Source organism: Camarhynchus parvulus, chromosome 1A (assembly GCF_901933205.1).
Source record: "Camarhynchus parvulus chromosome 1A, STF_HiC, whole genome shotgun sequence".
NCBI classification, from domain to species: domain Eukaryota; kingdom Metazoa; phylum Chordata; class Aves; order Passeriformes; family Thraupidae; genus Camarhynchus; species Camarhynchus parvulus.
The window spans coordinates 11,494,921-11,509,260 of record NC_044586.1 but is presented as its reverse complement, the minus strand read 5'-3'; the positions used below and the strand labels follow the sequence as shown (position 1 = coordinate 11,509,260).

At 43.1% G+C, this 14,340-nt stretch overlaps 1 protein-coding gene across 1 annotated transcript in view; it reads right to left on the bottom strand.

Annotated features, from left to right (window-relative positions):
- FGD4 (FYVE, RhoGEF and PH domain containing 4) overlaps positions 1 to 5,453 on the bottom strand; it is a 104,332-nt gene extending 98,879 nt beyond the window's left edge. Inside the window, exon 1 of the mRNA XM_030960028.1 lies at positions 5,231 to 5,453. The gene's annotated coding sequence lies outside the window, so the exon portion shown is untranslated. The remainder of the gene's footprint in view (positions 1 to 5,230) is intronic.
- Between the last annotated feature and the right edge of the window lie 8,887 nt (positions 5,454 to 14,340).

The window sequence follows — 14,340 nt, the reverse complement described above, 5'->3', positions numbered from 1 at the left end:
CAGCTAATATACACAGCATCCCATTCTGGAACAGAGAGCCATTTTCCCTCTCATAGAAAGAGAGTTTCAGCTACAAAATTCACAGTCAGTAATTTGATTAAAATATTGAATTGACAAAAATGTTTTGAAGAAGATCTACCCAATATTAAGAGAACTAAAGGAAAAAGCCCACAAGTGACTCATTTTAAAATTTCCTTGCTTCATATTTTTCCTTTCCCTCTGACAAATCCTTCATCCTGGGAAGACAACTTATCTATCAAATGCATAACACTGTTTTAAGACATAACAGTGCAGAACACAGCAGTTGGAGGGCTTTATCACAGATCTCACTGTACCCAAGACACTGGCAAACACTGCCCAGTTATGAGCAGGATTTTTACTGCAGTGCTGGGAGATGAGATTGTCTCTCACTGGGACTTAAGAAGTCGGGGAAAGTCTGATAGCTGCAGTTTCAAGCAGCACGGGTGTTGACAGAAAGAGGAATAAAATAATAGCCAAGGGCAAACCACTGGGTTTTGGGGTTTTTGGGTTTGTTTTTTTTTTGTTTTTTTTTTGTTATTAACAGCTTCCTTTGTCAATATTTGATTTTACTTTTTACCCAAAAGTAACACATTGCCTGAACAAGCTCTCCTCTTCCAATCTAGAAATCTCCCAACCACATTTATTAATTTATCTACAAAAGCAATCAGCTTTATGATCCTGTACAACAAACTAATTTGTACTGGGTGTGCAAATTATTACTTTCGGTTTCAGCAATGCCTAGAAGCATTTCAGCAATGGTACTTACCAGAACCTTACCTGACTTTGGCCTCTCAGGCTATATTGAAAAGAAGCTTCTAGAGAAAGGAGCGGGCAAGTTTCAGCAAACCCATGTCAATTGCAACTCTCCTTTGAAATCTTTAGTGTATTGTCACTTGAAAGTCAATCAGTGAATACAAATTTTAATTTATTTCAGGAAATCAACACCCAGATCACCAAGAAGTCAATATTACAGGGTAAACAAGAATTATTGGGTAAAGTAGACATTGTCAGACAAGAAACATCAAACCAACCCAAAATACACATAGACATGACTGGATAGTGTATGAACTAAACAGCATACTCTTGTGCGATCCTAAATCTTTGGAGGAGAAGTGGGGGAAGAAATGGCAAAAGCAAAGTTCCATTTCTTGGCCCTTCCCCCACCTTTGCTTCAATAAGAGGCAGAGGCGATTAATTTGGCTTAAAACAGGAAGCTCTCTAATGAGAGGAAAATGCATTTTCATGCAAGTTCTGCATAAAGCAATTATGCTTTAATTTCCCTCATTTTTTAAGAGAAAGGAATGTTTGGAAGCAGTTTCCTCATATTCACCTTCCTCTCCCAACATTTTAAAGTATCAACACTCCTTGATAAAGCTCAGTTTTAGAAAAATGTCAAAAAGCCTATTACCCCCAGGAAGGCTTTTGTAAAGCAGCTGTTTTTCTTTGTCAGTGGTCTCTAATATACCTAGAGATGCAAATCACTGCTAAGATTAGCCCTAATTACTGCACAGGTTTTCCCTGAACACACTGCATAGCAAATTTTCAATCACTGCAGACCAGTCAACAAAATGCACTGGGTTGTACAAAGCCAGGAACAAGAAGAATCAAAATCCAATGTTCATTACTGCATTTTCAAAGGTAAAACAACAACAATGACAAACTGTCAGGCAGGGCACAGTTATCCTTCTAGCATTTAAAAAATAAACAACAAAGACATTTTTCATAGACTAGAGCAGCATGCTATTAGAGTCTCATTTATTTATCTCCTACTGCAAGGTGGAAACCCAAAAGATTACTGAAATTTCTTTGACATAATCCCATCATTTCATACCCATTTACAGGCAGAGCTACAACAGCAGCAGGGAACTATTTTTTTTTTCCTGACAGTGTTAGAAGACACCTTGCTGCAGTGAATGCTGTCCTGAATGCAAATTACCTCAGCTCCCCACGAGGCATTCTGCAAAGTCTGAGACTGCCAGCAGACAGCACAGAGCCAGCAGATGTGCAGTTAGAAGTCAGTGGTCAGAGGAAAACTTTCCAGAAAGGGTGAAAATTTGCACTGCAGTGGGCAAAGCCATGGAAGCAGTGCTGGATCTGAATGCCACAAAAGTTAATCTAGTTTACATGCAGCAAGGCCAGAGGTGACTGTGCTGATGACAGGAGTGAGCTGTTTCTTACTATGAAAGTGAGTGGCTGTGTCCCTGCATCCTGAGTGATGGCTTCACACCTGGATTAAGTCTGCTAGTGGGAGATGGAAGCTCCTAGGACAGCTCCATCCTCTGCAGAATCCAAGGGGTGCCACACTCACACCTTGCAGAGCTCTTGGCTTGTGAAAATGCTGAACAAGCAAGCTGTGAAACACCTGCTTCCTGGTGGGAGGCTCATTTTGAGTTAACATGCACACACACATTTGAAGTAAAGCTTCACTCAAGTCACACAAACGCCGATTTCTAATTCAGCAGGGGAAAAAAAAAAGGCATCAAATCCACAACAGTGGATTTTCCCTTCAAAAAGAGATTGTTAATCATGTTACTGCAAACAACACCCTTTTCTAAACAGTTTCCAGATACCTAGTTTGGCATTTTCCATCAATTTCAAAGTATCTCTGAAGATTCAAGTACTCTTTTGTCTAAACTTTTAAAAGAATGTCAACTTCTAATGAGAGATAAATTTTGCTTTGTCCTGTAGGCAGTTAAACACACCAAACTTTTTCAAACTCACAGGTTAATAAAATATAATTGCCACTTTGCACACAACAATGAAGGTGAATTTGGGCTATAGGAAGTGGAAGAGCAGAAAGATTTTTCTGTTGCATGTCAGACACTTTGACTGCAGTGCACAGCAAAAGGCTGATGCTGTAACAGAAAACTTCAGTAGCTCGTATCAGCATCAGAAATGCAACACCAAGAATGGAAACACTCCTTGATCTTCTGCCTCCCAGCACATAAAAGCTACACATACCCTCCTTCATCAGTCCAATGGCAAAAGCTGTGAGGCAATATTGAGTGTACACAAGTTACAATAGTCTTTATTATGGCACTAATTATCACACAATTTACTAGTTTGAGAAGTGTTCTGATATGCTTGCCATATGTTTCATCCAGAATTGTTTCAAATGCATTTACAGCTCATAAAACAGATCTACTTTCTCGAGTTCCTTTCCAGATACAGACCTGAGGGAATTGCCTGAGAACTGCCCCCCAGGCAGTAATGTCAGTAACTCTCATATTGCACAACGTTTGGCAGAGACAAGGATTGGAGATGGACTACACTAACTCCTTTCCTGTAAGATTTTCAAGCAGGTCAAAGGCATGGTGCTGCATTAGAAAACCCTTTTCAGATCCAGTTAGTATTTTATAAGCCAGAAAAGCATAAACACCTGCCTTTCTTTTTTTTTTTTTTTTAATAGAAGAAAGAACACATCTAGCTTCATGTTGCAACTGTGAATTAATTTTATTGCAGAATCAAGGCAGTCTGGTGAGCTCCTGTCAGCCACAGAGGCAAGTGCAAGTGCACATTCTGACTACAGAGAGGGAAGCTACAAAGCTATCCTGGGTTTATGGGATGCCGAAGCACTTGCTCCAGCAGCTTCTGCAACAGGAAGAAGGGGGCCAAAATTCCCCTCTGAGAATAGAAGTCCTGTTCAGAAGGTTCCTTCACCACATTTTCTGGGAGAAATGGATTATGAATGGGAAAAAAAAGAACTTTATGCATTTACATGGAGAAATCATCACCAAATCTCCCTTTTATTTCCCACATATTTGAAATTCATTTCCTTATCTTAATTTGTGAGGTTTTCATACTTAGAAGTCACAATACAGGAAACTGCTGTGAGTTTGGTTATTGCAGTGCAAGGACATTTGATTAGCAGGATATTGCTCCTATCGAGACCCTCACAACCTTCCTGCAACCCAACAGCTGACGAGAGCAGTCACACTGAGAGGCTACATCCTGCACAAATGTTTAGTAGATAAATCACCTGGTGGAGCTGGTGTGAAAAGAACAATGAACAGATTGCAGATGAGTAAAAATACACCACCCAGGAGTCTAAGGTAACAGAGAGCAACTGCAGAAGACTGAAGAAACTAAATTGCAAACCAGCAGAAAACGCAGAGTCCTGGTTATATGTATACCTCTGTTTGAGGAAATGAAAAATCCATGTCTACATGCTGCAAACACAATTACCGTTTCCTCTTTCCCAATGGAAACTAGCACATAAAACCTTGAGAAAAAAAAAAACCCACCACCAATAAAAAACTGTGGTTTCCTGCACAAAGTCACTACACATTAAAGCTAAAATAAAGGATCCTGTGAACAGCATTGTGGTAGTCTGTTCTTCTCTGTGCATACTCATTGTTTAATTAAGCAGGCCTCTTACCCAGGAAGTCATGGAATTACTGTCCCCAAGCAAAATACCCCATCCTAGTGCTTGACATGTCATAATTCCCAACATTTTAACAACCATATGGCAGAGATTACAAGCTTTATTTGACCCACTTTGCCCTTACACACCCATAAAAACAAGGGGCTGTGACACCACAGGCACCAGGACAGCACATTGCACTTGCAGAGTTCAGACCTGGAAATGCGTGTGTGTGTGTGTGTGTGTTAACTTGCTGATAAAGGACACCTTTCTGAAGCTCAGATTTTACCACAGTACTTCTTCAGGGTGGCCAAGGCAACACAGGTAACCAGCCTGAGTCTGTCTGTCCCTTTCGACATTATGCAGCTGCCTCCTGAAGTGTAACGTGTCAAACAAGTCCAGCACAGGTTCCTGCTGCAGGGGGAAAAGAGGGAGGCACTGGGGAGGGGCAGGTGCAAGACACGGTCTGCCACAGGGGGGGAACATTGCTTTCCTGCCATCCTAACAACTGCCTGCACAAAACTCTTAGATATATGTGTTACAATAGTCTTATATGTAACGCTGTAAATGGATATGAATAAAAAGTACAACTTGAGTACGTTTCGCGCTGAAGGTCTGAGCTCCGAAGGCCCGGGGGGTTTCTCCTGATGAGCCCCGAGCTCAGCCGGCCCCACGCCGGCCACCAGCCCCGCACGGCAGAAGCGGATAAGGGAATCTCCCCGGCTCTGGCAGGTGAGCAGCACCCTCTGTTCGTACAGGAGAAGGAAGGGGGAAGGCAGGGAGCCCAGGGGAGCCCACCCGGGGGCAGAGCGATGCTCCCGCTGCCCGGCGGCGCTGCACTCTCACCTGCGGCCGCGCTCCGGGCCCCGGCCTCGGTGGGCGCTGCTCCTGCGGCTTCGGGAGCGGCGCTGGATTTCCTGCGGATCGCCACCCTCCTGAAGTGCGCTCCCTCCGCTCCGCTCGTCCTCGGGGCGACCGAGAAACGGAGAAAGGCGGATTGGGGCAGGGGCCGGGGGCTCCGCAGGGCCCCCCGCGCTGCCCCGAAGGCAGCGCCTCCCTCAGCGCCCGCCTGCATCGCTCGGGCCTCACCGGCGGCCGCTCCCGCCCCGCCCTGCCCGGAGCGGCACCTGCCCGGCACCGCCTCCCGAGCCCTGCCCTCGCTACCTGCCCCGGGCCAGCTTCCCCGCCTGCATGGCGACTCACGGCGAGCCACAGCCCTGCACAGCGCCGGCCCGGCCCGGGATGCCCGGTGGCTTTGTCCGGGCCGGGTGCCCACGGCGCAAGTTCCCCCCGCGGGCACCGCACCCGCTCTGCTTCCTCCCGGAGCCGCGCCGGGAGACCCCGGCCCCGCTCCCCTTCCCCTTCCCGTTCCTGTTCCTGCGGCCGGCCGCGCTCTCCCCCCGCTCACCTCCTCAATGCCTGCCCTGCCAGGGGAGGCCTAGCTCCTCCAGGGGTGTCAGACACTGTACCTGACATCAAAGGAGCTGCCCCTAACACAGTCCCCTGTGTCCAGCGAGAACATTGGTATCTCAGTGGTGCTGGGACTCAAAGGTATCTCTGAGTCCCGGCACTTAAAAGTGAGTTTTGGTGCCAGGGATGGAGGTGCAATTCTTTCATCAGTAATAATTCCATCCAGGCCAGAGCTCTTGCCTCTTTGCCAAAGTCGCTAAGTTTTCATCAATGGGAAAGGCAATCAGCAGGCTATGCTGCTCTGGGATTACAATCACTTCTGCAGCTGAAGTGACTGAAAGCAGCTGTTTACCTGGTTAACCAAAACATGATGTTCAGAGGAAGAACATCACCTGTGCCACTGTGAGAGCAAGCCTGTCAAGGGCTTTGAAGTCTGTCAGGGAGCTTGATGTGGTGCAGTTTGAGGCAAACCAGTTGAGAAACAGTGCTCCCACTACACAGGGATTTCCTCACCTTTGGAAACCCAAGGTTTTTGGGCTTCCCCAAAGGTGGCCTCCTGTTTTGCAGTATGCTGCTTCATTTGCCATCAGCTGTAGCAAATGTAGGTGAGGATTTCTTCACAAAAGAGGAGTGCAGTCAGCTACACTCCAGGAATGGTATCCCTCTGGCAGCAGTCCAACACAAGCTTTAGTTACCAGGAAACCATGAATTGCTGGGGCTTGAGAGAATATTCTGGGGAAGTTCCCCTCTGTACTTACCCTGCTCTTACATCTCTTTTTGACCACTGTCAGAGATGGGAAGTAGGCAGGCAAGACTTTTCATTTGACACATACAGCCACTCTTAGGCTTTTACATATTCCAAAATGAGACTTTATGCACTGCTCAGGCAAGCTGCTGACTTCACAACTTCCTTGAGTCCCAAGGGACAAGGATATCTTTTGTCAGCACCCACAGAGCCATGTGTACAGCACAGCCACATCTGCAGGGGGACCCATGAGATGGGGCATCAAAGTCCTGTGCTACAGGGTGAGGATCCTGCTGAGTCTTTTCGAGGAGGTTTTCTTGGCATGCAGGACAGTAACACACCACCTGCTGATGTCAGAGGACCAGCTGTGGGAAGCACCAGCAGTGTCTGACCCCTGGGGGACACGGCAGGAGAGAGAGGATGTGGTGATTTTCCCATACCACACATGAAGTAGTGAAGGATCATGAGGCAGAAGCCAAATGAGTGAATCTTCTGCTTTCAGTGTCAGCAGTTGGGGGAGAAGTGGTGCAGCTGGGACATCTGCCACCATGTGCCAATGATCTCACTCTTTTGGTCTCTGTAATCATTCTTTGCCAGAAGAGGCTTGATCTCTTAGAGCCACCCCCTTCAGTTCCTGATAGAAATGAAGCAGCCAGATCACCTCCTGGATCATTTTCGTCTGCTTGCAATTGCAAACATTAGGTTTGACTTATGCAAACATTCAAAAAAAAGCAGTGGCTCAGAGATAAAAGACTGATTTATGTCCTGACTTCAGTCACCTGACTAGGGCTGGGCATATGGACATGCATGTATCACTCATTACTGAACTTTGTACTTACCTCTTTAAACACAGAGCTTTCTTCCTGGAAGGAAAGTAGCTAAGGAAGCAAGGGCAAACACACCCTACAAATCTTATCCAAGTGGTAGGAACTGTGCTAATTTTGCTCAATGTTATCAGTGAGTGGTAGCTTATTACAGTGTCACTCTGGAAAATAAAGGTCACCTCAGAAAAGAGGCTCGTGCCAACTCTGTGGAATCGGCAAATTGGTCACAAAAGCTCCTTTTCTTGAGAAAAACCCCCTGAAGCACACTGACATATTTAAAGCAGTGAGGTGATAGAAGAAATCCAGGCAGACAGCAAATTCACAGTAATTGCAAAGCATTTGTACGCTGCAGTGTGGTGCAGGGCTCCCAGAGCAGCTTACTGTCTCTCTTCTTTTCAGCTAGTTACACACAGACCTGGAGCAGCTGGTTCAAGCTGGCTCTGAGTGGCTGTACACCAGCAGCTGCTCTGTTCTGCCTGCTTTGACAGGGCAAAAAACTTCCGCCCCTCTTGGCACGACCTTCCTCCTTTTCTGTACTCTGAATCCCTCTTGTTCTCCATCTCCGGGCACAGACAGAGTCCTTTGGCAACGTCAGCAAAAGGAAAAACACTTTAAGTGTAAAAGGTCAGTCAGAGATAAGTATTATCTTGGAAATCATCACCCTAAATGGTTAAAAGATTAGTGTAATAACTGGAGAAGAGATCTGAGAACACAAAAATAAACGTACAGGTAGACAGTACTGTGAATGCTGCTTAAAAGATACCAAGGTCAGAACATGGCACTGCTTGGTCAAGAGCCTTGCAGCACCCCTCCCACCCCAGGAAAAGTGCAGGAGGAGTTACACTGGAGTTACTGGTGCCTGGTCACCAGCAAGGCACAGCCAACCCTGCGTGGGCAATAGCTGGGCCATCCAGCTCCAAGGCTTTTGTGGGAGCAACAACAGAAACCCTGCAGAAGCCACAGAGGTGGAGAAGGAGAGCAAGGACAGCTGGCAAGACAGCCTCAAGAAGAAGTTGAAAGAGTGCTTCAGGTGTGTGAAAGTCATGGAAGCATTCAGCTTGTGCTGCTGCAGACCCAAAGCATTCAGGGAAATAGGACTTTATAGGCAATTTTGGTTTGGTTTGTGAGAAAACAAATGCATCACTTTGCATGTGAACCACTGTTCTTCCACTAAACCTCTTTGGATTAATATTTTACTAATGGAAGCAACCTTCAGAAGACTTGATTTTCACTAACTCCTCGAGTGAGACCATTTCTGTTGTTGCCATTGGTCAAGATTCTTTTTTTCTGCTGGAATTTAACTTTACTTCCTCCATAGTTGCACTATAAATCTGTTCCATGATTCAGTTCAAGGCATCTAGCTTTGATTTCTCTGAGTACTATCTTGTGCTGTACCCCACAGGAAAATCTGTATAGTAACATATTTTTAGAGCATTAATCCACAGGACCCTGAGAGAGAAGATGCATGAACTCAGCACCTAACACTTTCTAAACATTAAAAACATCAACTTGTTTATAGTTTATTTAAAATTGATTTAGACAGTAACTTCTCAGAGGTCTGAGAGAACACTGCCTTTCTGTTAGATATGAAACTCCAAATAAAAACTGAATCAGAATATAGGCTATAATATAGAAAATTCATATTAGATACATAGGTAACCAAGCCAAGTCCTGCCTAAGTTACTCTTTAATTCATCAGACAGTTTGAATTTTCTGTGAACTGCAATTAAGCCAACAAACCAGTTCTACCAGCAGGGAAGTTTAATGAAGAACAAGAACTGGTAGAGCAGAAGATTGAGTAGGATACTAATTAGAGAAGAATTTCACTCATCTCAGACCCTCATGCACGTTCCAGATGAAAAGTCTCTTCTAATGGCGGCAGCAGCAGCTACATGTAGTGCACAAAGCCACTGCAGTGTGTGACACTGATACACAGGCTAAGCAAGAGAATTTGAGGCAGATACTCAACCTCCCCCAAATTGTGATGCAGGCAAAGGCAGCACCCAGTACCCAAAGCCACAGCTTCTAATGCCATATAATACAATACAAATCTCTGTTCTGCCTTGCTTGACTGGGTAAGAGGGAACAATATCGTGTTTAATCTCTTTCTCCCTGTTATCATTTTGGGCCCCATTGAAGATAATGATGGGAACTATCCAGCAGCAGGTTTTGTACACTTTCAACTAGTGCAATAAAAAATGCTATTTATAGCCCCCTAGAGCCAAGATTTCTTCCCTTTATCACACTGATAGGTGCTAACATGTAGCTTTGCAAGACCAGCTGTATGATAATTAAAGGAAGAAACATCCCTGCTACATATTGCTTTGTTGGTAATTTTGTCTCACCCCTTTTATGCAGCACAGAAGCATTTGGTATATTGCAAGCAAATTCTTGGAATTGACTGAAAATAGGTTGAGATAAAGGTATCAAACATATCCCTTAGTTTTACTGAAGGATTGCTGCTTAGAGGGAATAATTGCTCCCTCTAATCAGTTTTGTTAGGTAAGTCTTGCAGAGCAGCACTCATTTAACAGAGACTGATTGCTTTTAGAAGTTGGAATATTCCTCATTATCATCGCCATAGATTAATGAACTGTGTCTCACTATCCAATTGATGTCAGTCATTTAGATTCCATTAGCAACAGGGCTTTAGCTTTGGCTTGCATTAACTACAGGCAAAAACAAACTTCCATAAGGTCATGTTAGCAGAAAGGAGAGAGGAAGCAAGCTATGCTCCAGAAAATGTTCTACTTCTCTATTTCATCTTTTATTCTGTAGTGACAATCAACAGCCAGGTTGGAAATAAAAAAAAAAAAAAAAAATTTAAAAGACCTCATCATTTGAGACACTTTAAGTGGGGTTTAGTGGGAAGATGCTCTAGGATTTCCTTGGAGCCTTCACTCCTCCAGGCTGAACAACCCCAACTCCCTCTGTGTGTTTCCATAGGAGAGGTGCTTTGTTTGAAGAGTCATGTACTGCTAAGGTGCTGGATACATTAAATATTAACCACTGTCCCTCTGTGAATGCTTACCTAAACAGTAAAGCAAAATGTTTTGGTTCTCTGCTTAACAAATCAACACAGGTAGAGCATATGGCTGATAAAACATGTTGTGAAAATAAAGGCCTAATTATAACTTCCAGCTCTGGAAGAAAATATACCAGTCTCAATATTGCAATTCTGCCCTAACTTTGGTTTTTTTCCTTGTAAAAACCAAGCTGTCAGGTACTTCAAATTACTTCTAAAAAGGCATATGGTACAGGCACAGGAGTTTCAGCATACTTCTTAATAATTTATGGTGACTGAAAACAGAAAGACATCAAAGCTGTTGCTGCATTTGCAGACTTCTCTTAAGTTTTCCTCCCTTGTTTTCCTCCATTCTGTTCTGCATTCCACAGACTCCTTTGGATGTTTCTGGGATAAAATGTTATTATATGACTGTGAAAAAGATATAAATGTTGCTTGTATTTAACTTCAACTTGCTGTTTTATCCTGAATCTAAAAAAATAACATTCTATTCATACTTATAATTTTTAGAAGTTATTTTTACCCCCAGATATCTAACATTGTCTAATTTTGGAACTTAGTATTTCAAACTATCTTTATAGTGTGTATCTATCCTGGGCATTATGCACTGCAAATGGCTGTACCTTTCCATAATGAAATCTGCCATGTGTTTATATTCCAGCAGAGATAAACTAAGCACATTTGCACAGATGAGGGGTCTGAAACTCCAGAACCTCCAGAGTCTCCATTTGTGCTTTGTCACATATTTATATTCATGGTTTTGAACACTCTTTTAATATGTTTTAGTCATTTAAAAGGAAATTAATGTTCTTTACCAGAATAAGAGCATCTATATTTTACTGAGCTATCATTGTTGGGGAAAGAAAAGTTTTCCCATGTTCAGGCATTATTTTTGTCTTGGGTCTGGTGAGTCAAATTGCCATTTTGGTTTACAAGCCTGGCAGACAGTCAGAAGGAGGGCATAGGTCCACAGAAATTAAAACCAGCAAGAGTATGTTAAACTCCAGCTATTTATAGTGAATCTCTAGCAATACTAAGCACTGCAGAACTAGGAAAAAAAGCTCTGAGCCAAGTCCAGCCCTTGAGCAATGCAGGTTCTGGGGCCGTGTATGTACCACATGGAGTAAATAACTCACCTTCCTGCCCACATCTAAAACCACTTTGGTATTTAGTGTGTGCAGGGTGAGGTATGTGGAGAGGTGAAGGATTGCACGTAATCACTTTGTTGAGTGTTGGTGTTTTCCCATCACACACTCTTAATTTGCCTATCTGCAGGTGAGAGATAACAGCACCCAACTTGCAGAGATGTTTTGGGAAAGAATTAATATGCATAGAGTGCTCTGAAGATAAAAGGAGTTACCCTGCATTTGTCTAAGATAACAAAAACCTTTGAAAGCCATGGTGGCTTCACAGAGGCATTTTCCTTTTGAGTAGTGTAGGAATTCAAGATTGTTGGTATTTTTATTGAGTGCATTTATGTAAATTCTGATGTTATGGTTTGCAAGGCTGAAGTTGAATCACAAACTGGTCACCAGGTATTGGGCTCACATCCTTTACATTCAGAATTTGCTCTTCAAGAAAGCTCTGCACTCAATGTCGTTTTCCATAACATGTTTCCAATCTGAGTAAATAGCTTCAGTTTTAATACTTCAACCAATATGACAGTATTGAATAGGAAAAATCAATTTCCTTGAGAGACATAATCAATGCTTACAAATATTAAAACCCTCCACAGGTAGGAAATCCTATGAATTAACGTAAATGGAAACAACTGTCTCATTATTTATTTCCAAAGTTCCCTGATAACTCAGTTCAAGGATATGAAATTCCTTCTTTCCTCCCCTCATATAGTGCTTTCTCACAAATAAAATTTTCTCAATCATAAATTGCTATTATAATAAATAATTTTTTTTTCTCTAAAACCAGCCAAGAAATCATATTCCTCAAGCTGGATACTTCCACTGTGATACAAGAGAATATATAAATAATAATGAAGGAAATATGTGTTTTCTAATATACCACTCTAGTCAAGAAGGAAAGAAAATCCATCTTGCAAAGGTCAATATTTTTTACTGGTTTCTTAAGCTTCTGCTGAGTTGACAACTATAGCACTGAGCCTTATGTTTGTGCAAAGTTAAGACTTTCTTCTTCCATCCAGGCAATCACTCAAACCTTCTACTGAAAAGAAAGCAGTTGTGCCTGTGCCTTTACCATAAACAAACAGATGAGAACTGGCTTTATTCCAAATAATTTTTCCCAGGATGCACATAATTATGACTATCTATTTTAGCTCCATTTTCCCCCTCCATCTTGTTCTATATAAAAAATCTTCCATGTTTGTCTTTCATGGGCTGCTAGAAGATGTGGCTGTCAGGCCCTCTCCATAATTAATATCTCTGTTCTTATTATTGGTCAAATGAACCCAAGGTTTCAACATTGTTCAAAATTATGCTGTAATTTTTTTCCTGCATACCTCACTTGCCAGTGCCCTGTCAGTGTTTTATAGCGTTAGGAGAGTCAAACCACAGCTCCTGCTGTCTTTAGGTACAACTGAGAGTGCTCTGCATTTCTTTATGCATAACTGCAGGATTTATTAAGGGAGGTAGCTAGAAACCAAGAATTGCTGTGACAGTCCCTGTAAACTATAGCAGGATCTTTGCCATTAAAATCTGGTGTGTATATAGCAGAAAACCAACAGCTCAATGGTCAGAAGTAACCTCCTGCTCCAGAATATGGACTAATGCTTCTTCCCAAGGCAGAAATTACATAGACATTTTCTTTGGAAACAAAAGTTATATTTTTGAGGGTTTTTTTCAGTTTGTTGGGTTTTTCTCCCAGTTTATTTCAGTGACCTTACTCTCAGAGTCCTGCACAGGACCAGCTGAAGGGATGCCACAGAAGAAGGGGAAGGAGCAATATGGGGTAGAAGTTTCTCAAACCATCTTTGAAATCAGAACATTCCCACAAGGGGTAGTCCTCTGTGAAACTGCTTTCAAAACACACTGAAGAAGAGAAGTCTGCTTCAACTCACAGAAACCCTTAACTCAAAATTGAAAAAGAGGAATGCCAGTGTAAAAAATTCTAGCAGTCACACTTCTGCTAAATCACAGCAGAACCTGTTGCCCAAGGCATTTCTGCAATGAGAAAAGGTAATGTGGGAGAGCAACCCCTGCTAGGTGAGAAAAAGGAAGAAAGGAGACAAGTGGGAAGAACCCAGCCAAACACAGCTCTCAGACTCCATTTCTGTCACCATGCACAACTTGTGTTTCTATCCAAAGTACCTCCCCAGGCAGCCAAAAACCAACCCAGCTGTCCAACAGTTCCCATTGAGACAAACAAACACCACAGCAAGCTTGGAGAGGCAATCCTTCCTCCACAATCTTCCTGACCCACTTCTAAAAGCTGGACATTTTCTACCCCTCAGGTACCCTAAGAACAGCAAGGTTCACTGGAGGAGCTGCAGTAGCCACCTTCCTGCCAGGGCTGAGCTCCTGGATCAATGTGGGGGGATTTTCATCTCTTTGCTTTCAGAGCATGGCTCTTTTGCAAGGGAAAAGGATGTTTCTTACTGTAAAAAAGCAGGTATGGTACAGCATTCCCAAGCCAAATTGATGTTGACTTCAGTTCTTTTGCTTCCACATCCCCTGAGGATGGAGATCTCCATCTTGCAGAGCATCCTTGTGCTGAAAGTTTGTGCAAAGGTTGCAGCATTTCAGACATCACTCAAATCTGCTGGAAACACTCTATGGGGAAACTGTATTTTAGTATCTGTCTCAAACTCAGAAAACAGAGGAAGCATCTTGGCTTAATTCTGATTCCCTTTTCCTTTAATGCTGATTTCCCTTCTTAATTTCCTCTTTGATACTTTTGATTGATCTCTGAGAATGAAATGATTGTGAAATTCTAAGCACTGCAAACTGCTGTAAATAGAAGTAGACCAGACAGAATGGTG